The following is a 22,418-nucleotide window of genomic DNA, read 5'->3' as shown; positions in this document are numbered from 1 at the left end:
ATACAGATGGAGGATGGATGGAGTAAAGTTATTAGGTCATGGGGGGCGATGAGAAAGCCATACTGAAAAAGGGCAGACAGTGTATAGGTTATAGTTGTTAAAGATGGAAGGTGAGGTAGTAATAGATCATAAGAGGTGATGATGTGTTCATAAGAGCAGTGGGGAGGCTGTGCATCTTAACAGGAACAGTGTTTGAGTCATATTTTGTGCAAGAAGTACACTAAGGGGCAATTATTATTCATGGGCAAATTAATTGATGATGTTCTGGTCATGTATTCAAGTACTGTTGGTAGTTCTGGTGCTGTATTCCTGTACAGATGGTGGTTCTGATACTGTATTCCTGTGTTAATAGTGGTTCTGGTGCTGTGTTTCTTAAGTGATGATGGTTCTGGTGCTGTATTTTTTCATGCAAAACAGTGATTTGATCTATATATTGCAATACTGTGATTTTGAAGTATATAGTATGGGCAATCAGACTTTTGCAGAATCAAGTCACTGAAAGGGACTAAATAAGAATAAATGACTACCATAAAAGCAAAACAAAAAAAAAGTGAAGGAGTAACGTTTGTTCACTGCAGGTTGAAATTGCACTGCGGATAGGGGCTCTATTTCTATTTTTGCCTTAGGTAGCAGAAAAGCTAGAATTTTCTCTGTAGGAGGGTTTCTATAAAGAGTGTAGAGATAGCAGTTCCACCTAAGCCCTAGTTTCTGAAGAGGTCCAAAAGCCTCTCTGCCAAATGCTAAGATTATAAATATAGATGTTGCAGATTTTGCATTAGTGACCATTCGTTACAGTACCTTGTAATATAAGTAAAAAGTTGGGGGAAAGTTATATTATTTTAGCAATAAATACATTGTGACTGCCACCATTAAAAGTAAAATTGATTGCTTGTACACACCAAGGAATGCCTTATGCTGGATGATGCCTCATGTACTACTTTCTGTTAATAACCCTTATAGTAGACTTTAAAGGGGTTGTCCGGTCAAAATCGATAAATCTGCAGTCACTCTGTGTGACTGCAGACTTATAAATCACCCCCAGCGCACACATGTATTCGCTGGTTTCTGAGCCGGGCCATAGGGTATGCATGCATTATACATACTCCCTACCAGAGCCCGTCCAGTGGGCGCAGCCTAACTCAATACACTTGTAATTCGGCTGTCCAGTGAGTGGGGCCAAATAAAGGGTGCCGCCTCGCTCCATACAAGTGTATGGCGTGAAGCCACGCCCACTGGATGGGCTTTGGCTGGGAGTATGTATAATGCATACTGGCAGAAACTGGCAAATCACGGCAGTGCACAGGGCGTGCGCAGGGGGGATTCATAAGTCTGCAGTCACACAGAGTGACTACAGATTTATTGATTTGGACCAGAGAAACCCTTTAATAAAGTGTACAAATAGTCAAATACTTATACCACTTACTAATTTTTATCACAAAGATTGATTATCAAATAATAAATGTTTTGAGGATTGACCACAGCTTCTTATTGAGATTGAGATCTGGGGATTTTCCTGTTCATGGACCCAAATTTCAAAGTTACAGTTGACATGACAAAGGTCTCATGGCAGCGCTTATCTTTTCTTCTCCAATCATTCTTCAAGATGTCCCAAACATTCTGAACAAGGCTTAATCAGAGAAAATAACTTTGCAGGAAATACAGGGATTGGACTGTACAGGACAATCTGCCCCCTTCAAGCTATTTGATATCTACAAGAAAAAAATAAAGAATAGAAAATAAATGGTGAGCACTACCATGAGTCCTGAATCATGCCAATGTAAAGCCTTCGGAGATGATTCATGTGTGGGGGCTTTTTGTACAAGTGAGTGGGCTAACTCACAATTTTGCCTAAGAACACTGCCATGAATAAAGAAAGGGATCTGAGCATCCTTCAAGAGCAACTTTTCCCAACGGTCCAGTTGCAAACAACACCTTTAACATCTGGCACAGCTTAAACAATTTGATGAATTGGGGCCAATTTGTTTTTGTCCAATTTGCAGAAAAATAAGCAATGCAGCCACAACGTGTGAACAAAGCCTTATTACTTTAAGAGCACTCATGGCTAGTGATGAGCGAGCACTAAAATGCTCAGGTACTCGTTGCGCGGGTTGAGCAAATTGGAATACTCGGGTGCTCGACCCGAGCAACGAGTCCAATGTAAGTCCATGGGAAACGCAAGCATTTTTCAAGCGGCTCCCCTCGGCGGTCTGCAGAGGGCCTAAAAATTGCCCAAATCGATGGGAACAGTGCTCAAATGACATGGGGACAGCATGGGGAAGACCCCTGGAAGCATTTATGACTCCCAGGTCACTTCTGTCAACAACGTTGTCAGAGGTATTACGCCACTTTTACGGACTCACAATAAAACATACCAAAACGAAACCAAAATGCATTTTCCTGGGAAATATGTTAAGGAACATCCTTTCCATGACATGTACAATGTATATAAAGCAAAATAAATAACCAAAAACAAAAATACTCCTCCACACCTTGGGCTATGTTCACACGTAGCGTTTTTGACGCGTTTTTGCACTTTTGCATTGCTTTCAACCAAGACAAATTCATTCACCAGAAAATTTCATTTTAACATTTTACAACCTTATCTGGCCATGTGGTGTGTGACACATCATCAGACACATGCATACAGTGCTGAAAAGTCATGGGAACAGCATGGGGAAGACCTCTGGAAGCATCTCTGACTCCCAGGTCACTGCCTAAAATTGTGTCCATCATAAGTGATCCTTGCTGCATGCGAAGATGCCTCCCGCCATGAACCTGTCATTGCAGACTTGCAACAATCACCATCCACGTCCTTGTCCCACTGCAGCGTTCAGTTATCCCTACTCCATTGGAATGCAAGCGTAAGTATGCAGGCAGCCACCCACCCACCCACAGGCTGCAATACTATAGTGCCAAATTTTTAACAGCTGCTTGCACTTGAAATGTGGCCTTTTAGGCTCGTGGAGGCGGAAGCTTTTCACAGCCTCTTGCCGGCGGCAGGCGGGTGTCCATACTCGGTCCCCAGCCACCACTATATTTCCCGGTATCGCCTCCGCCTTCCACAAGCACGGGTCCCACAACATTTCCAGTGCCCTCCCCAGTGCACTTACTGGGAAGGACCGCCTAACCACATACACGTGGACAGGTGAATGTGGCCAGGGACGGTACTGAGCCAGTCCAGAACTTTTTTTGCTGACAGTTGTATTTAGCTCGGTGAAAGGACTGGCATAGAGGGAAACCCTTTCTACCCTGCATGTCATTTCTCACAGGAAGTCCCATAATGCAGCTTGTTGCAGAAGCAATGGCAGCCCGTCCAACATCAACTCGCCCTTGTCGGTGGTGCTTTGACACACACATCTTTCTTTGCGCATTTAATTTCTTGAATACAGAGTTGGACAATGGCCTGATCTGTAATGCGGTTTGAGAAATAACATGCATAAGCATGGCCGATCCACTTTAAAAAGCAGCCATAGAGTATCCGGGAACCTTCCCCCACACTTTTCTTAGCCAGGGATACTTTTCGTCAGGGTTGGACGGGCCCACCAGGGAAGCGGAGACTCTTCCGGCGGGCCTTGGCTTCTCCTTCAGGAGAGTTCATAGTGTCGAGGTGAGGCCATGATGATGATAGAGGCCACCATCTGCTTAGTTTTCTGTTACTTGGAATTCAAGTGCAAGTATGCAGCCAGCCACCCACCCACCCACAGGCCGCAACACTAAATTGCCAGATTTCTGGGCAGCTTTTTGCAAATTTAAATGTGGCCTTTTAAGCTCGTGGAGGCAGAAGCTTTTCATAACCTCATGCCGGCGGCAGCCGGGTGTCCATACTTGGTCCCCAGCCGCCACTATATTTCCTGGTATCGCTTCCGCCTTCCTCAAGCACGGGTCCCACAACATTACCCGTGCCCTCCCCAGTGCACTTACTGGAAAGGACCGCCTAAACACAAACACGTGGACAGGTGAATATGGCCAGGGACGGTACGGAGCCAGTCCACAACTTTTTTTGCTGACAGTTGTATTTAGCTCGGTGAAAGGACTGGCATAGAGGGAAACCCTATCTACCCTGCTTGTCATTTCTCACAGGAAGTCCTGTAAAGCTGCTTTCACTTGAAATGTGGCCTTTTAGGCTAGTGGAGGCGGAAGCTTTTCACAACAACTTGCCTCATGCCTCATGTCCATACTCGGTCCCCAGCCGTCACTATTTCTCCCAGTGTTGTCTCCGTCTTCTACAAGCGCGGGTCCCTGAACATTACTGCTGGTAATTTTCTGTGGGAATTTGCTTGCCTCCTACCAGCCTGCAATATTTCCAGCAAACTATGGTACGACGCCATGGTATTAGCACTGCCCCAGTACCAGTAGTGTAGCCATCCCCAATTTCCTTCTCAGGAATTTTATTTAGTAGACTGAGTGGCTGCCCAAATACATTTTCTCACAAAGGAGCTGAAGATAGAGTGGGAGTAGGTGCAAGTTTCTCCAGCCTGTTAGATATTAGACTGTGAACGGCAGCACATTGGATCAGTGGTTAGCACTGAAGACTTGCAGCGCTGGGATCCTTGGTTCAAATCCCAGCAAGGACAACATCTGCAAGGACTTTGTATGTTCTCCCCGTGTTTGCGTGTGTTTCCTCCTCAGCAGCCATAGAGTGTCCAGGAACCTTTCCACACACTTTTCTTAGCCAGGACTGCTTTTTGGCAGGGTTGGACGGTCCCACCAGAGAATTCTCTGGTGTGCCTTGGCTTCTACCTCAGGAGAGTTCATGATAGCGCTAACTTTGCAGCTGCTATGGGGCTCTTGAGCGGTGGAGAAAGGTTAGCCCTCAGAATCAAATCCTCTGGTGGGCACAATGTTTTTCAATCTGAAACAGCTTCTCAGTGGGAGTTGTATTTCACCACAGCCATATTCTTTAGCTCGGTGAAAGGACTGGCATAGATGGAAACTGTATCTACCTCGGCTGTCATTTCTCCGTCACCAGGTTCCGCCCATTGTCACACATGACCACGCCTGGCTGTATGTTCAGCGGTGAGAGCCACAGATCAGGCTGCTGTGTTACAGCTTTCAACAACTCTGCAGCGCTGGGCAGTTTGTCAATTAGGCATTAAGCATGTTATCTTCAGCACAGCCTGTTGCCGCTTGGCCAAGGCAGTGCAGCAGTGCTGTCAGCTTGTGACTGATGTGGTCATTTCGGAGATGGAGGAGGAGGTTTATGAGCTGAACAATGTGATTACATTGTTGTTAAATTGGTGACGCTGTTTTTTCTACTAAAGAAAGATCCTATTGTTTTGGGGTTTTTTGTCCTCGGCCTCTGCATGCACCATTGCCATCACGTCCAGTTCCCTGTCCCTTGCCACGTGCCTTGCCTATTTTAAATGGAGGACAGTATCTTCCATGCTCACTACAAATGACTGAGTTTGGAACGAATTTATATGTGATCCGTGTGACGGAGAAAACAGAGTTTTAAATACCTGGCCTGTAGGTAAGTAGTTTGACCAGCAAACTGCTGTGAATTGCTTCACTGACACACTGAAAGAAAATTTAATGGAGGCCAGACATGGCAGTATTTTCTGACAACGTATTATGTGAGCCGTGTGATGGAGAAAACACATTTTTAAATACCTTGCCTGTAGGTAACTATTTTGAACAGCAATCTGGTGTCAATTGCTTCACTGAAACACTGAATTTTTTTTTAATGGAGGCCAGAAATGGCAGTATTTTCTGAAAACGTATATGTAATCCGTGTGACGGAGAAAACACAGTTTTAAATACCTGGCCTGTAGGTAACTGTTTTGAACAGCAAACCAGTGTCAAAAACTTTGCTGACACACTGAAAAAAATTTAATGGAGGCCAGAAATGGCAGTATTTTCTGACAACGTATATGTGATCCGTGTGATGGAGAAAACACAGTTTTACATACCTGGCCTGTAGGTAACTATTTTGAACAGCAATCTGGTGTCAATTGCTTCACTGACACACTGAAAAATGTTTTTAATGGAAGCCAGAAATGGCAGCATTTTCTGAAAACGTATATGTAATCCGTGTGACGGAGGAAACACAGTTTTAAATAGCTGGATTTTTAGTGCTGTAATATGGAAAGGACCTGGCTGTATTCTGCAGTGCCAACAAGCAAATGGCGCAGAAAAACCGTGTTCTCTGGATTGCTTTTTAAGCAAATAATGAGGATTAAGATGCAAAAAAAATTATTTCTGGCCCCTGAGACCTGGGCCTATTTCCAGAAATATGTAACAGCAGCAGAAGGCAGAACTGGAATGGATCCCCTTGTGCTATGTGCACTGCAGTCTGCTATATACACTGCCTTCCTGATATCTCTGCAGATGGATTAGTTAGTCCTCAAAAGGACTGTTTGTTAAGATGGATATGTGTAATGTATCGTTTTTCTCCCTACACTACCTAATACACAAGCAAATCTCTCCATGACACAGCAGCAGCTCTACCTAATACACAAGCAAATCTCTCCATGACACAGCAGCAGCTCTCCCTACACTGTCTGATCCGGAGAGACTGTGACGAGCATGGCGGCCTCATGTCTGATATAGACCCGATGACTCTGTGCGGCCAGCCAATCACTGTAATGCCCACAACCAACATGGCTACGGCATTACAGTGCATGGCAGGCAACCCCTGCATGTTCACTGGCTCTCTAAAGAGCGCCAAACATGCAGGGAGGGGACCCGAGCTCCCACCCGAGCAACCCGGAAATACTCGTCGAGCGTCGAGCTTGTTGAGCACCATGATGCTCGGGCGAGTACCGAGTAGTGGCGAGCGCGTTCGCTCATCACTACTCATGACATCACTTCTGAAATAACAACCATGCTACATTTTGCTACTCAGTATGTTCTATATAAGCATATGGGATATTAATAATTGCAGCTCTGTGGTTTTTGCATATATGTACAGTACAGACCAAAAGTTTGGACACACCTTCTCATTTAAAGATTTTTCTGTATTTTCTTGACTATGAATATTGTACATTCACACTGAAGGCATCAAAACTATGAATTAACACATGTGGAATTATATACTTAACAAAAAAGTGTGAAACAACTGAAAATATGTCTTCAATTCTAGGTTCTTCAAAGTAGCCACCTTTTGCTTTGATGACTGCTTTGCACAGTCTTGGCATTTTATTGATGAGCTTCAAGAGGTAGTCACCGGAAATGGTCTTCCAACAATCTTGAAGGAGTTCCCAGAGATGCTTAGCACTTGTTGGCCCTTTTGCGTTCACTCTGCGGTCCAGCTCACCCCAAACCATCTCGATTGGGTTCAGGTCTGGTGACTGTGGAGGCCAGGTCATCTGGCGTAGCACCCCATCACTCTCCTTCTTGGTCAAATAGTCCTTACACAGCCTGGAGGTGTGTTTGGGGTCATTGTCCTGTTGAAAAATAAATGATGGTCCAACTAAACGCAAACCGGATGGAATAGCATGCCGCTGCAAGATGCTGTGGTAGCCATGCTGGTTGAGTATGCCTTCAATTTTGAATAAATCCCCAACAGTGTCACCAGCAAAGCACCCCCACACCATCACACCTCCTCCTCCATGCTTCACGGTGGGAACCAGCCATGTAGAGTCCATCCGTTCACCATTTTTGCGTCGCACAAAGACACGGTGGTTGGAACCAAAGATCTCAAATTTGGACTCATCAGACAAAAGCACAGATTTCCACTGGTCTAATGTCCATTCCTTGTGTTCTTTAGCCCAAACAAGTCTCTTCTGCTTGTTGCCTGTCCTTAGCAGTGGTTTCCTAGCAGCTATTTTACCATGAAGGCCTGCTGCACAAAGTCTCCTCTTAACAGTTGTTGTAGAGATGTGTCTGCTCCTAGAACTCTGTGTGGCATTGACCTGGTCTCTAATCTGAGCTGCTGTTAACCTGCGATTTCTGAGGCTGGTGACTCGGATAAACTTATCCTCAGAAGCAGAGGTGACTTTTGGTCTTCCTTTCCTCATGTGAGACAGTTTCTTTGTAGCGCTTGATGGTTTTTGCAACTGCATTTGTGGACACTTTCAAAGTTTTCCCAATTTTTCGCACTGACTGACCTTCATTTCTGAAAGCAATGATGGCCACTCATTTTTCTTTACTTAGCTGCTTTTTTCTTGCCATAATACAAATTCTAACAGTCTATTCAGTAGGACTATCAGCTGTGTATCCACCAGACTTCTCCACAACACAACTGATGGTCTCAACCCCATTTATAAGGCAAGAAATCCCACTTATTAAATCTGACAGGGCACACCTGTGAAGTGAAAACCATTTCCGGTGACTACCTCTTGAAGCTCATCAAGAGAATGCCAAGAGTGTGCAAAGCAGTCATCAAAGCAAAAGGTGGCTACTTTGAAGAACCTAGAATATAAGACATATTTTCAGTTGTTTCACACTTTTTGGTTAAGTATATAATTCCACATGTGTTAATTCATAGTTTTGATGCCTTCAGTATGAATGTACAATTTTCATAGTCATGAAAATACAGAAAAATCTTTAAATGAGAAGGTGTGTCCAAACTTTTGGTCTGTACTGTAGGTTTATCTGCAGATTGGTAGGTTTCTATAAAAATGAAGTGGACTTTTTATCTTCAGCGTTATAAGAACTTGCATTGATTTAACTGTTCTATTATGCATAGGCTTCTACCAAGCAGGATGTATATATAATATTGATTATATAGGCCATATACATTGTAACACTGTAGGAGTATGTATATACAGTAATATGTAAATATTTTCATGAAAGGTGAAGTTAGAATTCACAATTTGATAGATTGTATTTCCGTTTAAGCTTTTTCTTTTTTTTTTTTAATTATTTTGATCCATCTCCTCTCTTTTTCTTACTGTCTTACTTTGCTTTTAGGTTTTTCTCTTTCTGTGTTCTTGTCAGTCACAATTGACTATAGATTTAATATAAAAATGTAAATCATTTTTGTTGGAAAGGTCACCTGGTAATAAAGTAAGGATGGGATGTGGTAATGTTGTGACCCCCAGTGACCAGATGTAATCTAAAACCAAATCTGACAGTGTGTTCAACTGCACTACAGCGCCACCATAGGAGAGATGAAACATTACACATTTCTTATATCTGATATTACTCAAAAAATGTGCTTAGATAATTCTATGGAACTTCCTGTTCACTATGTGTTGTCCAATGTAATTCATCTCTAGCAGCAGAGATGCCGAGAAAGTATCACAGGAAGTGTGGACAGATTTTTGCCTTCTCTCCTGTGTGCCATAAAACATTCAGACATAACTGAGAGGAAGGCTGCTAGTTGAGGTTTGGCAAAATGCTAGTCAATGGTAGTGGTAATGCAAGAAGGTGATTGAGGAAGAGGATGTTCCAGCACCTAAAGTTCTGGAAGAATGCTGATGCCTACTGAAAAAAAAAGTGGATGACAAGTTACAGAGCATAAGAGAAAAGATGGTTCCTGGACATGTGTTCTAAAAATGGTGACATCATGTGAGGGTTATGTCACCAAGATTATGCTTTACTATAGGTTTATTATAAAAAGACAGGAATCCTAACATGTCAAAAGTGGTATCTGATCTGCAGGCAGTATGTTATAGAGCAGGAGGGGCTGATCAGATTGATGTACATTTTGGTGGGAAAAGTTTCAGTAAACTTTATATTTTAGCCATTGAAATCCCTGGTGACTGTATGCATGAGTCCAGTGGGCGGTCCTATTCAGTGATCGACAGTCTTCCCTGTATGATTGTGCATGCATAGATAACTGTCAATCACTGAGTAGCACCTCCCACCAGACTAATATGGATACAAACACCAGGGATTTCAATGAATAAAATGCAAGTTATCCTGAATCTTTTCCAACAGACCTATACATCATTCTGCTCAGCTTCTCCTTCTCTATACCATGGTGCACTGATCGGACGACATGTACAATGTGAGAGTGTACCTTAAGCTTCTGCAGACACCATAAAAGCATGTCAAATTACGTGCCTAAATGTCTGCATTTAAAAAGCGTTTTTCTCAACGTGCACCACACAGCCATCACCAAAAAGTCTGCGATATCCTTGCCTCTTTAAACCCTCTCTTCTTATCTGGCATAGATCATTTGTTGATTTAAGCAGAGAAGCACATTATACATGTCTAGAAATATTACGGTACTTTCTTCAGAAGATCGGTCTCATGATCACGTTCCACATGGCCAATGTTAACTATATACAAGTGTCAGTTCTAGTGTGATTGATATCACTTGGAATTGATTTTGAGGTTTGTGGTTTTGGAGATTAACAGTTTATTTTTCTTACAAAGTAACAAAGGGGCTTTGTAATTCCTCTGCATTGTTTTGTTACATGTTTAGAATCACAATTAGGATTCGTTAAATATTGAAAGCCATTGTTCACCTTTGAAAACAGTTTGCAGGTTATTTAAAGGTATAATCAGTACTAAAAAGATAACTAACTCTATAAATACATTATTTATTACATTATTTACCTTGTGGTGGGCAATAGCCTGTATCCTACAGAACTTGAGTGCTGCATTCAAAATTCTGCTGGCTTCTGAGCTGAAATCTCAAATAATTCCTAGCTAGCTTAAAGGACCTTTCCAGCATTTTTTTTATTTCAGCACTGGAGTTCTGCTACTAATCTAAGTTCCCTGCCCTAGTATTATACTTATCAGGTGCCATCTTCAGCTGTTTCAGGTATCGTTACAGTCCCACGGCAGAATATTGTGACTGCAACTTCTGACTGACCGGAAGTCAAAGGTAACAGTCACAAGATCTCAATGTCAGTCTAAGAGAGGCTCGTTCTTGCTCTCATAGACTTGTATTGAGTTGAGACTTTCGCCTCACCCAGCAAACACTGCAGCGATTCGGCAGGTTACAAACTGCTGGAGACCAACAGTAGTCACACTGATAATATATGAAGATGGGGACTGGTAAGTATAAGACTAGGGGCAGGGATTTTAGATTAGTAGCACCACTCCAATGCTGCAATAAAAAAACGCTGGAGTGGTGCTCTTGGGCTTTGCATTCTCAGAAGTGCACAGTAATCTTGCAGAAAACTATTACATTGTAGGAGCCACTTGCATCTAAGGCTGTGTGCCCACGATGCGTTTTCTAAGCGTTTCCGCAACGGCAATTCCGCCGCTGAAACGCTTAAAAAACACTTGGTAGAAGGTCTGCCATGTTCCCCAATGATCCGCATGTGCACATGCTGCGGAAATTTCCACTGTGGATTATTATTGCGGAAAAATCTGCAGCACTACCATTAATTTTGCATAATCGTGGTGTTTTTGCCGCCATTGACTTGCATTGAATCTCATAATATCCACATCACTACATGTGCACATGCGGATACTAAGCGATTCAATGTGCGGATGGTACCCGGGTCTGGAGAAGAGGAGACTCTCATCCAGACCCAGGTACCATAGTACCTGAAAAAAAAAAGAATTTAAAATAAAACATAAACATTATACTCACCTTCCGATGGCCCCTGGTCTCCTGTACGATGCGTCCTGGCTCCCCGGCGGCTCGCGATGGTCTAAAAGGACCTGCCATGACATCATTTAGTCATGTGACAGGTCACGCCGGTTGCATGGATTTATATACTGTAGTGTGACCAAGTTGTCAAGCACTTCCCAAGTGATGCTAAAATCGCTTGAAAAGCGCTTGACAACCCGCATGCGGAAATGCATGTGAAGAACGCTTCACTACCGCTTGTCCCTGGCAGGAAAAACGCATGTACAATCCGCATGTACAATCTTCATGTACAATCCACATGCGTTTTTTCTGCCAGGGAGATGCAGAAACGCTCAGGAAAAATCCAGAGCATTTGTGCATCGTGGGTGCTTATCCTAAGAGTATTGTAAATGGCACACCAGAATGTAATATATGAACGTACTTTAGAATATTACTCAGGTTTTACTTTAAGGAAAAACAATAATGCTCAGGTGAACTTGACGCTAATAAAATGTTATAAAACATGGTATGCAAATTACTCATTATTGCAAATATAACGTTAAAAGGGTAATTTAGCTCAATTCACTTCCACATCAGGAGGTGAGCGGAGCTGGTGATTTCACACCTACAGATACTTGCCAGGTCGTATGCTCAATCAGCCGGTATTGTGCCTGTTAGGATAGGAATAGGGTAATGAATACGATAATTGCATGAACCTGTTCCTTGCGCTCCTGACCTAGAAGTATCTGTATTTGTGCCATGAACAGCTCCTCTGACCATTGCGGAAGTGAGTAGAGGCAAATTACATCTTTATTGGGAATCTGTCAGTTAGAACAACCTCCCAAATTGCACATAAGGGCATGAAGGTCTTTGAAATGTAAATCTATTGGCACCTTTACATATATCTCTTGGAGAATTCTGGAGAAATTAATTCATATGCAAAGGAGGTGCTAAGTACTCTGGGCGCACTTAACTCTCCTCTGCCTCTCAAGGCTGTTTTAGCAGCACCAGCCTCTTTATCTTGATTGCAAACTCACTGCCTGATCTATCAAATCAAGCTAAAGAGGTTGTGCTAGGCTGGGAAACACCCTTGGGAGGCATAGGAGAGTTAATTGCTCTGTCACACACAGAGAACTTAATACCACATTTGCATATGAATTGAAACAATAATTTACTGGGAATGCAGCAACAGATAAAAGAGATAAAGGTGTCAATGGATTTATAGTTCAAAGACCTGCATGCCCCTAAAAGTATAGTTCCATGCTAGAGAAAGATTTGTGGTGTAGCAATGCCGCTGTTTGTCATGAACTTAACAAGCGGCGCCATGCCCCTGTCTAGCTCCAGCTCTGCCCATTTTGTTAGTGCTTGGCAAAAATGGTATAAGAATGACAAAAGTCACATAATTTTAGTGCAGCCTCATGTTGCACCAAAATTATGCAACTCTTAAAAGCTTTTTACGCTTGAATACTGGCTTAAACGCTTTGATGAATCGAGCTCTTCGCGTCTGGCTGGATGACAGCTTGCTGAAGCAGAAATCTTCCTCCCAGCTCATCAGCAGTTTCCTCAAAAGTTTTTTAAACTTATTTTATTTTTAAAATGGAAGTAGTTATTCTTCGAGAAAGGTCCTTACTCCCTATGACAAAATATACTACCTCCCCTATAGATATAGATTACCTCTGTAAAATGACATGCATTTCAGAATTCCATGATATCTGGCGAGATAATATGTGCAAAAATCTGGTGGAGGCCACCTATGTAAACCAGACCATTTGATCCCTTATGGAAGATGGTCTGGTGACAGTGCTAATGTGTATCCTTCTCCACTAAGGTCAATTTGAGTAATGGGGATAGCCAAGGGAGGGATTTATTTATTTATTTTACTCACTTACATAGCACCATTAATTCCACAGCACTTTACAGACATTATCATCACTGTCCCCATTGGGGCTCACAAACTATATTCCCTATCAGTATGTCTTTGGAGTGTGGGAGGACACCCACACAAACACGGGGAGAACATACAAACTCCTTGCAGATGTTGTCCTTGGTGAGATTTGAACCCAGGACCCCAGTGCTGCAAAGCTACAGTGCTAACCACTGCACCACCGTGCTCCTATTATTATGAAAGGTGGATGAGAAACTTGTGAGGTAATAACAAAAGAGACTTCTAGGGTGTATGAGAATAGAAAATTAGATAGATGGATGGATCAATGGATGAATTGATGGATGGCTGGATCCTCAAAATACCCAAGGTACTGGAGGCTTATGGATTCCTTGTTTTCGCTCTAAAATTTAGTCATGCTAATACAGCCAGGTTTATGAGTCCCGATTAGTGTTGAGCGAGTATGTTCTGTCCGAGTATGCTCGGGCCGAGCTCTGAGTATTTACAGCTGCTCGGTGATATGGTTGAATCGCTCCCGTGTGCATGATTTGCGACTGTTTGGCAGCTTTATTACATGTGAGGAATGTGTAAGAAATAGACATTCCTCCCATGTAATAAAACTGTCAAACAGTCGCAAATCATGCATACGGGAGCGATTCAACCATATCACTGAGCAGCTGTAAATACTCGGAGCTGGGCCCGAGCATACTCGGCGAAAGGGTTAATAGAACATACTCGCTCAACACTAGTCCCGATGCAATGATTTGTACCTCAACATAAAAATTATATTAAATATTTGTAATTAATAGATTTCATGTATAGAAAACAACTACGGTAATTATTTCTAACATGAAGATAAACATAGAAAAAGTGATTACCGTAAATAAATGCAAGTTAATGAACATTACATCCTAAGTGATTATTTTTTGACAGTTGACAGACGCGAAGAAAGAAGTTTCTAAACAGCTTTTTATTTTTCTTGGCTCCTGTAACCTTTTTTTTTTTCACTTATTATACTAAGGCACCTGAAGTATGCCATATCTCGAAATCATGCCTTCTGCTTGGATAGTTCATTCCTTATTTCAATGTTTGCCAGATTGGCAAAAAAGATAATGCCACATGTTTTCCAGTTCAGAGTGTTCCTGCCAAGTTGAGAAAAAGAAACAGTAAAGGGTTTGGAAAATACATATCTAATTTGAACTTGGCTTCACTGCTGATCTTCCCAAGAGTGAATAAGTCACAGGAAAAAAAATAAAAGTTGCATTAATTATTTCAGCAATTATATGTCATGGACAGTGTTCTAGTAATAATGAACATATAACATTTCTTTTACTTACAGAGTGCCACTAAAATATAATAAACAGCTGCTCTGATGTTTATGTTAGTGACAAGCAATTCATTGCTAATACTTCCCTTTTAATTTCCTAACACTGACTTTATATTTATTATCAATGATAATTAACATTGTTACCCAATAAAAAAAAGACCCAAGAATTTCCGATTTATTAGGAGCTGGTGTATATAACAGCTGCAGGCTTATGTTGGAGAGACTGTGTTGATCGTACAGTAGATGGTGCCGTGTGAGCTGTTGGATTTTATTTAGTCTGTATTGCATGATATCTCAGCTGCCTTGTTTTTGTCGGCTCCTCATATAATCCTCCATGTTGTGTTGATGCAGATTATTCTTGACAGTTCACTTTCCAATAATGTCTGAGTTCTTATGATTCTGCTGAAAGCTGAAATCTGCAACACCAAGAAAACATTATGCATTCAAATAACAGAAAGTTAAGGGAGCCCCATTGCTCATCCTCAAATCCTCAGCTGATGCAATTAATTTCCCTTACCTTACTGAGTTAGAAATACTCAAGGGTGTCAATGGATTTGATGTCAGACAATGGTCATCCAAGGATGAAAGCTCAGACCCACTTTTGCAATCTCAGCATACATTAACAGAGGTCATAAAACAATGATTTGTTAGAAAAGAGCTGTAATCTGTGTCATAGCCACAGTTCTTTAAAAGAGGCAGAAATCTACCTTCTGTCTAATCACTGGCCCACTGCAGCTCAGCCTCTTCAGATTGGCTTCTATTTATAAGCACAAGCTCAGCATAAACTTAAGTCATTCTTCATTAATTCTTATTAGAAAACAATAACTATAAACTATTCACTAGAGATGAGCAGCTCAAGCAAAATTCAAATTCGCCTCTGCGATCGGATTTTCCTAGGAAATTTGATTTGCAGAGAAGTTATTCTTCTCAAATTCAATGCCCCTCTTTAAGCTCTGGGGTCTCTCCAAATCCCAGAGCATAATAAACTTAAGATATCAAAAATGATAAAAAAAATTGTTCTACTCACTTCACCGCTCACCTTTCCAGCCACTCCTTTCTTCACCATCACCTGTCTGGTCCTCGACACTTCTTCTTATCACTGCCGCGAGAGCCGAATCCTTGGGCCTCCTCACACTATGCCAGAACTTATGACTCTGATGAGGCCCAGGACGGTTCTACGCAAGCTCATGAAATATCATAACATCATACATGACGACGTGCATTAACACTTTGCACAATTATACCCAGAAACATTCCGGAAAATATTAGAACTGGAAGTCCTGGCCTTGTGTGAGGAAGCCCGGAGATTCAGCGTTGATGGCGGTTATAAGTAGATACAATGAGGATTGGACAGGTGACGGTGAGGAGCAGAGGGACCGTAGAGGTGAGTGGTAAGATGAATAAGTATTTTTTTTATTTTTTAACCTTCTGAATGGCCTGTACAGCTTAGCAAAATGACAGCCACTGGATTCGCGCAGGAAGCAAATTAAAAAAAAATTGCGCTTTGGCAAATGCAGATTTTTGTAAAATTCAATGCCATTGAAATATATTCTCTCATCTCTACTACTGACAACTAAAGCATCAGTGAAAAAAATATTTTATTTAGTTAAACTAAATTAAACTAGTTACATTTTCTGTACTGATTCTTTGTATTTTTAAGAAAAGTATAATTTCATTCTACCATGACCCCATCCCATCGGGAGTAATGGTGACATGGCTGCCCTTACTTTGAACCTGAATTTATTACTTATCCTTCTCCACAACATCGGCTACATCATTGTTTCAGCACATGCGACTTTGTTTAGAAGAGGTTAGGTTGATGTCTTTTTTAATTTACTGTGACCGTGAAGTCTCCAAGTATATATTTATATACCTGCAACACTATAAAACTTCCACTAAGTGTATTCTCTAGAATATTCTTCTAGTTAGCCTGGGCTAAAATTGTAAATCAATATTTTCAATGATTTTAATTGTGGTTAGCAGGAACATAAGAGGTAAATCAATTTTCGTAATTTTTTTTGTAGATGCTTGAAAAACACAGAAAAATGTAAAATCAATATAAAACCTGTATTTAAATAAATAAAGAGCCCGGAACAACAGAACAGGACAGAAAAGAAAATTGTCTTCCAGACTAGAAACTTGTAAGACTATCAATGTGTGATAAATGTAGCTGTCTATAAGATCAAGGATGTAGTAACAAGTGGACTGAAGCATTAAAAATTCAAAAAGAAAACTAAACAAAGAATAGAGAACCCTGCAACCTGGTGCGCAAAGGAGCAGAGAGACCCGGCCAAAGAGGAAGAAGGATAGAGTCCACGGTTGTGGAGTTAGGAGACGTGAGTAACATTTTGCTGGGAAACTTTTGACCCCAGCATTTGTGTTGATGAATTACTTTAATACATATTATCTACCGAAGTGACGTTGGCAACCAAAGATATTCTGTTACAGAAGTGGCCTTTCAAGTAAAACAATTCACCCTGTCTCACTGCAAAAATTGTTTAGAAATGGTTTGAAGAACACGTCAGAGTTCAAAAGTGTGATTTCTTAGATCCTAATCAAACATCTGTGGTATAGGCTGCAAAAACAAGTGAGATCCAAGGGCTTGAAGGGGTCGTCTGATATCTATAATGCCCTCAAATAGGACATCACAGAAGGATGGCCCTGCAGTCATTTCTGCACAGCTTCCATCATCCCCTTGAAACAGCACTTCATCTGGGGGCAGTACTGTGGTCATTTACCACAGCTTCTGTTCCCGTCGTTCCCCAATGATGTCCTGTTTTGAGGGGGAGGGTGATGGCGAGTGACAGCAGCTTCAATGGCCACTCCCATACTTCATTGGTGCCCGATGTAGAAATTTTCAACTGGTTGCCGCCACAGTCCTTGCTTCTATCACCACCGTCTCTTTCCTTGAAATGTGATATCATCAGGGGGTGGTGATAGATGAAGTGTGAGTGACACTAGTGCCACCTCCTGATGACGCTTTGCCCCCTGATGACACTGCAGCTGCGGTCTCTCCTCCATCACCCAACCCCCTAAAACAGGACATCATCAGACATGCTGTTTCGGGGAGATGATAGATTCTGTGGGAAAGTGATTGCAGAGCCATCCTACTGTAACATCCTGTTTGAGTCTTCCCTAAAATGAAACATTACAGGAAATAAAGTAGAAAAAACAGACATAGGGATAAGCTGCATAGGAAGAATGGTAGGGAATTTTATAATATAGCAAATTACAAAAGTTATTTGAGAGTAGAGATAGATATTTATAAAGGGCATTATAGGTATTTCACCGATCCTAGAAAGCCTAATGTTCGTCAAGACTTATAACCAATATAATGACCAACAGAGATATGTTACTACATACAACTGACCTGTATGTTATATTTTGTCTGTATATACTTATTAGGGCTCGCTCACACTGGCATATAACTCGTACAAGTGTTATGCGATGTTTTATCAGATAGTACTCGGCTTAATATTATACTATGGGGCAGTGCTGACTAGTGCTTTTTTTCTCATGCCGATTTTATACAGTGTCCTGACTTTTTTGGAATTGCAGTTTTATTTTATCTAAAAGCATCATTGAATGGGATACTTGCTGGTATTCAGGAAATCCAGTAATCAGTAGTCACTGATTTCTTTAAGGGTAATTCAGGATCCACTGCACAGTTTTTTTAAAATGGCTTATCATCAATACAAGAGAATAGTACAGTGAGAAATAGTAGGTTTTCATACCTATTTAGCATAACATTAAATACAAAGAGAAAGAGCTATCATTACAGTAGCCATTAATCAGATGATCTGTAGTACTAGACAAGGGTGCATGCTCAGATAAGCCAAGTGTCCCCCCATACCGATCAAACATCAGTGGTCTATCTTAATGATAGCTAATCATTGTTTTCGTCTTAAAAACTTGTGTAATAAAGACCACAATAAAAGTAAAAAAAATACAAATATGTATACACGAATAAAAACACAACTTCCTTGGAGAAGCTTCACATCCACAGAACTTGTGTTTCCTCCCTAATATGGTTGAAAAGCATGTAATAAAAATTGACCCAGTCAATGTGTTACAGTACTCAGGATGAAACAATACAGGATCTATGTATTTTCCCAGAAATATTTTGCAACAGAGTATCATGTGGTGAACACAGTAGAATAATTTAGCCAGTAGTTATTCTCAGATTTATCATTATGAAATCGGTCAGGCGTTTGACTGTACACATTTAAGATGTGCAGTATGTGTTTGACTCTGATTTTATTTTAATTCCATACTTGTACAAACCGGCAAAGTCTCAGCTCTTAAAGTTGAAGAAATAAGATAACAGCAAGAACTTATTTTTAAAGGAAAGGTAACTTTTTTTTTACTGCACTTGCTGTTGTTGATATTGCTGTTGTGGTTATATAGTAATGATATTCTGATATACTATTTTACATTTTAAAGGGAATTTTGCAGCAGGTTTTGCTTTGAAATCTGAGAGCAGCATAATGTAGGGGCAGATACCCTAATTCCAGCGATGCATCACTTACTAGGCTGTTTGGTGCAGTTTTGATAGAATCACTGTTTTCTATGCTGTAGATGTAGCAGTGCTCAGAATGCTGAGCCATGTATAACTCCCTCATACCACTGATTGGCAGCTTCCTGTGTACAGTGTGCATAGTCAGCAAGCTGTCAATCAGTGGTGAGATTAACCTGACTGTCTTGCATGTGACACCTAGTGACAATCTACTGTCGATAACACACTGATTGTATTAAAATGACAGCACACAGCCTAATAAGTGACATATCTCTTGAATAAGACTCTCTACCCCTAAATTCTGGTGCTCTTAGATTAAGTAGCAAAAACCTACTGACATTTCTTTTAAGCAAGATCTGTGATGGAAACTGCCAGCCAGTGTTCAATTTTCCAGCATTGTCAAGGCAAGGGAAATAAGGTATTATACAGTTGGAATGAACTGTTTTGCTGTACAATACTCGGAAATACCTGGTCTTTCAAAGCAAGGGACAGGATTTGCTTTAATGACCAAATTTTGTAGTAGTTAATACATGAGAGTGGTAAGCTGGGGACCTACCTCAATTAGTTCAAAATTCCATAATGTGATACAGTATATATGAATTAGATATATGGGAAAATTAAAATACATCAGCCAGCACTTGGCTTACTGATTGGCCATGCCATGGGTATCTCCATCCACAATGAAACACTGGGAACAGCAATGGTGACCAACCAATTGATGTGACTAGTAAAACTTGAAGGAGCTATTATACTGTATCATCTTTCTTCAGAAGCTCATCTGCCCTCTGAAAAAAAGCATCCCCACAGCTTGATGATGCTGCCACCAGACTGGAAGTGGTTTGGAGCTTAAGAGAGATGCAAAAGAGAATCCCTGTCTGAGATGAATCTGCAAAGGTCATGTGCTGAGAACCGCAAGTATCAATGGTTGGTATGGAAAATAACTGTTGCGTTTGACTTCATTGGGACTATCTCAGCCATGTATGAGTTGCCAGGGTTCGTTCAGTTTACATAGCACCTGGACAAGGCTAGGGATTTATGTTTATGAGTTTGTTTTGGTGCTGTGCAACGTGTGGAAAGCAATAAAAACTGCATGAGTTTGGCTAAAAACTACATTATCTCTTTGAATGCTACTTAAGACCAAATGCCTAATGCCTACCAAAGGGAGTGAATCCCTAGAATTGGTGGAGAATGCGAGCATGAAGTCCCAGAGAGCACTTGCGATTGCAGTGTAAAGATTGAATGTCCTGGGTAAATTCAGCTACAGCATTGCAAACATAGTCTGAAACCATGGAGGAGCTTATTAAGCAATTAGTCCAGGTGTAGCAGCCGCAGATACAGCAGCAGCAGACCAACAAACTTCTGATCCCACAGTATCAACAGCAGCAGCAGGAGTTAAAGCAACAGCTTTTGCAACAGCAGCAGTTTCAGTATCAGCAACAGCTACAGTTACAGCAGGTTCAACAGCAGCAGATGGCTCTCCTGGCAGAAACTGTCCGGCCCGAGAAGTGACATCACCCACCTGTCAATGTGATGGTACAGGAGGCCGTACAGAAGATGACTCTGGAGGATGACATTGAGGCTTTCCTAACTATGTTTGAGAAGATGGCAAACAGAAAGAAACTGCCCTTGGAGCAATGGGCAGAGGTCCTAGCTCCATACCTTACAGGGGAACCACAGAAAGCGTACTACGACCTTGCCCTGAAGATGCCAAGGAGTATGACTGTCATGCATCTGGGTTAGGACCCTTGAGCCTGTGCTTTGTGGCCGGCTTCTCTGTCCGCCGAGCCACAGCAGATACAGTTGTGCTCAAAAGTTTACATATCCCGGCAGATTTTTTCCTTTCTTGGCTTTGTTTCAGAGAATATGAATGAAAAAACTTTTCCTCCACTCATGGTTATTGGTTGGGTGAAGCAATTTATTGTCAAACTACTGTGTTTTCTCTTTTTAAATCTTAATGACAACCAAAAACATCCAAATAACCCTGATCAAAAGTTCACATACCCAGGTGATTTTGGCCTGATAACATGCACAGAATTTGACACAAATGGGTTTGAATGGCTACTAAAGGTAACATCCTCACCTGTGACCTGTTTGCTTGTAATCAGTGTGTGTGCATAAAAGCTGAGTGAGTTTCTGGGATCCAGACAGACTGTTGCATTTTTCATCCAGCCACTGACATTTCTGGATTGTGAGTCATGGGGAAAGCAAAAGAATTGTTAATGGATATACGGGAAAAGGTAGTTGAACTGTATAACACAGGAAAGGGATACAAAAAAATATCCAAGGAATTGATAATGCCAGTCAGCAGCGTTTAAACTGTGATTAACAAATGGAAAATCAGGGGCTCTTTAAAAAACAAATGACGGCCAGGTAGAGCAACAAAAATTTCGGCCACAACTGCCAGGAAAATTATTCGGGATGCAAAGAAAAACCCACAAATAACATCAGTTGAAATTCAGGACTCTCTGAAAACTAGTGGTGTGGCTGTTTCAAGATGTACAATAAGGAGGCACTTGAAGAAAAATGGGCTGCATGGTCGAGTCACCAGAAGAAAGCCATTACTGCGCAAATGCCACAAAGTATCTCGCCTACAATACACCAAACAGCACAGAGACAAGCCTCAAAACTTCTGGAACAAGGTAATTTGGAGTGATGAGACCAAAGTGGAATTTTTTGGCCACAACCATAAACGTTACATTTGGAGAGAGGTCAACAAGGCCTATGATGAAAGGAACATCATTCCTACAGTAAAGCACGGAGGTGGATCGCTGATGTTTTGGGGATGTGTGAGCTACAAAGGCACAGGAACCTTGGTAAAAGTTGAAGGAAAGATCAATGCAGCACATTAACAGCAAATACTGGAGCAAATTTTCACTCAGCCCGGAAGCTGTGCATGGGACATACTTGGACGTTCCAACATGACAATGATCCAAAACACAAGGCAAAGTCGACCTGTCATTGGCTACAGCAGAGCAAAGTGAATGTTCTGGAGTGGCCATCTCAGTCTCCTGACCTCAATATCATTGAGCCACTCTGGGGAGATCTCAAGCGCGCAGTTCATGCTAGACAGCCCAAGAATTTACAGGAACTGGAGACTTTTTGCCAAGAAGAATGGGCAGCTTTACCATCTGTGAAAATAAAGAACCTCATCCACAACTACCACAAAAGACTTGAAGCTGTCATTAATCTTAGAGGGGGCAATACACTGTGTTAAGAACTGGGGTATGTGAACTTTTGATCAGGGTCATTTGAATGTTTTTGGTTGTCATTAAGATCT

The 22,418-nt window shown here is 41.5% G+C and overlaps 1 long non-coding RNA gene across 1 annotated transcript in view; it reads left to right on the top strand.

Moving 5' to 3' along the window:
* Positions 1-22,418, top strand: part of LOC141168376 (uncharacterized) — a 355,581-nt gene that overhangs the window by 77,164 nt on the left and 255,999 nt on the right. Inside the window, exons 2-3 of the long non-coding RNA XR_012252118.1 lie at positions 16,650-16,961; positions 19,912-20,065. This is a non-coding gene — a long non-coding RNA (uncharacterized lncRNA). The remainder of the gene's footprint in view (positions 1-16,649; positions 16,962-19,911; positions 20,066-22,418) is intronic.

Source organism: Phyllobates terribilis, unplaced genomic scaffold (genome assembly GCF_046119375.1).
Source record: "Phyllobates terribilis strain yellow unplaced genomic scaffold, ASM4611937v1 Scaffold_1__5_contigs__length_1240528914, whole genome shotgun sequence".
NCBI lineage: Eukaryota > Metazoa > Chordata > Amphibia > Anura > Dendrobatidae > Phyllobates > Phyllobates terribilis.
The sequence above is the reverse complement of the archived record's forward strand: the minus strand, read 5'-3'. Positions and strand labels throughout refer to the sequence as shown.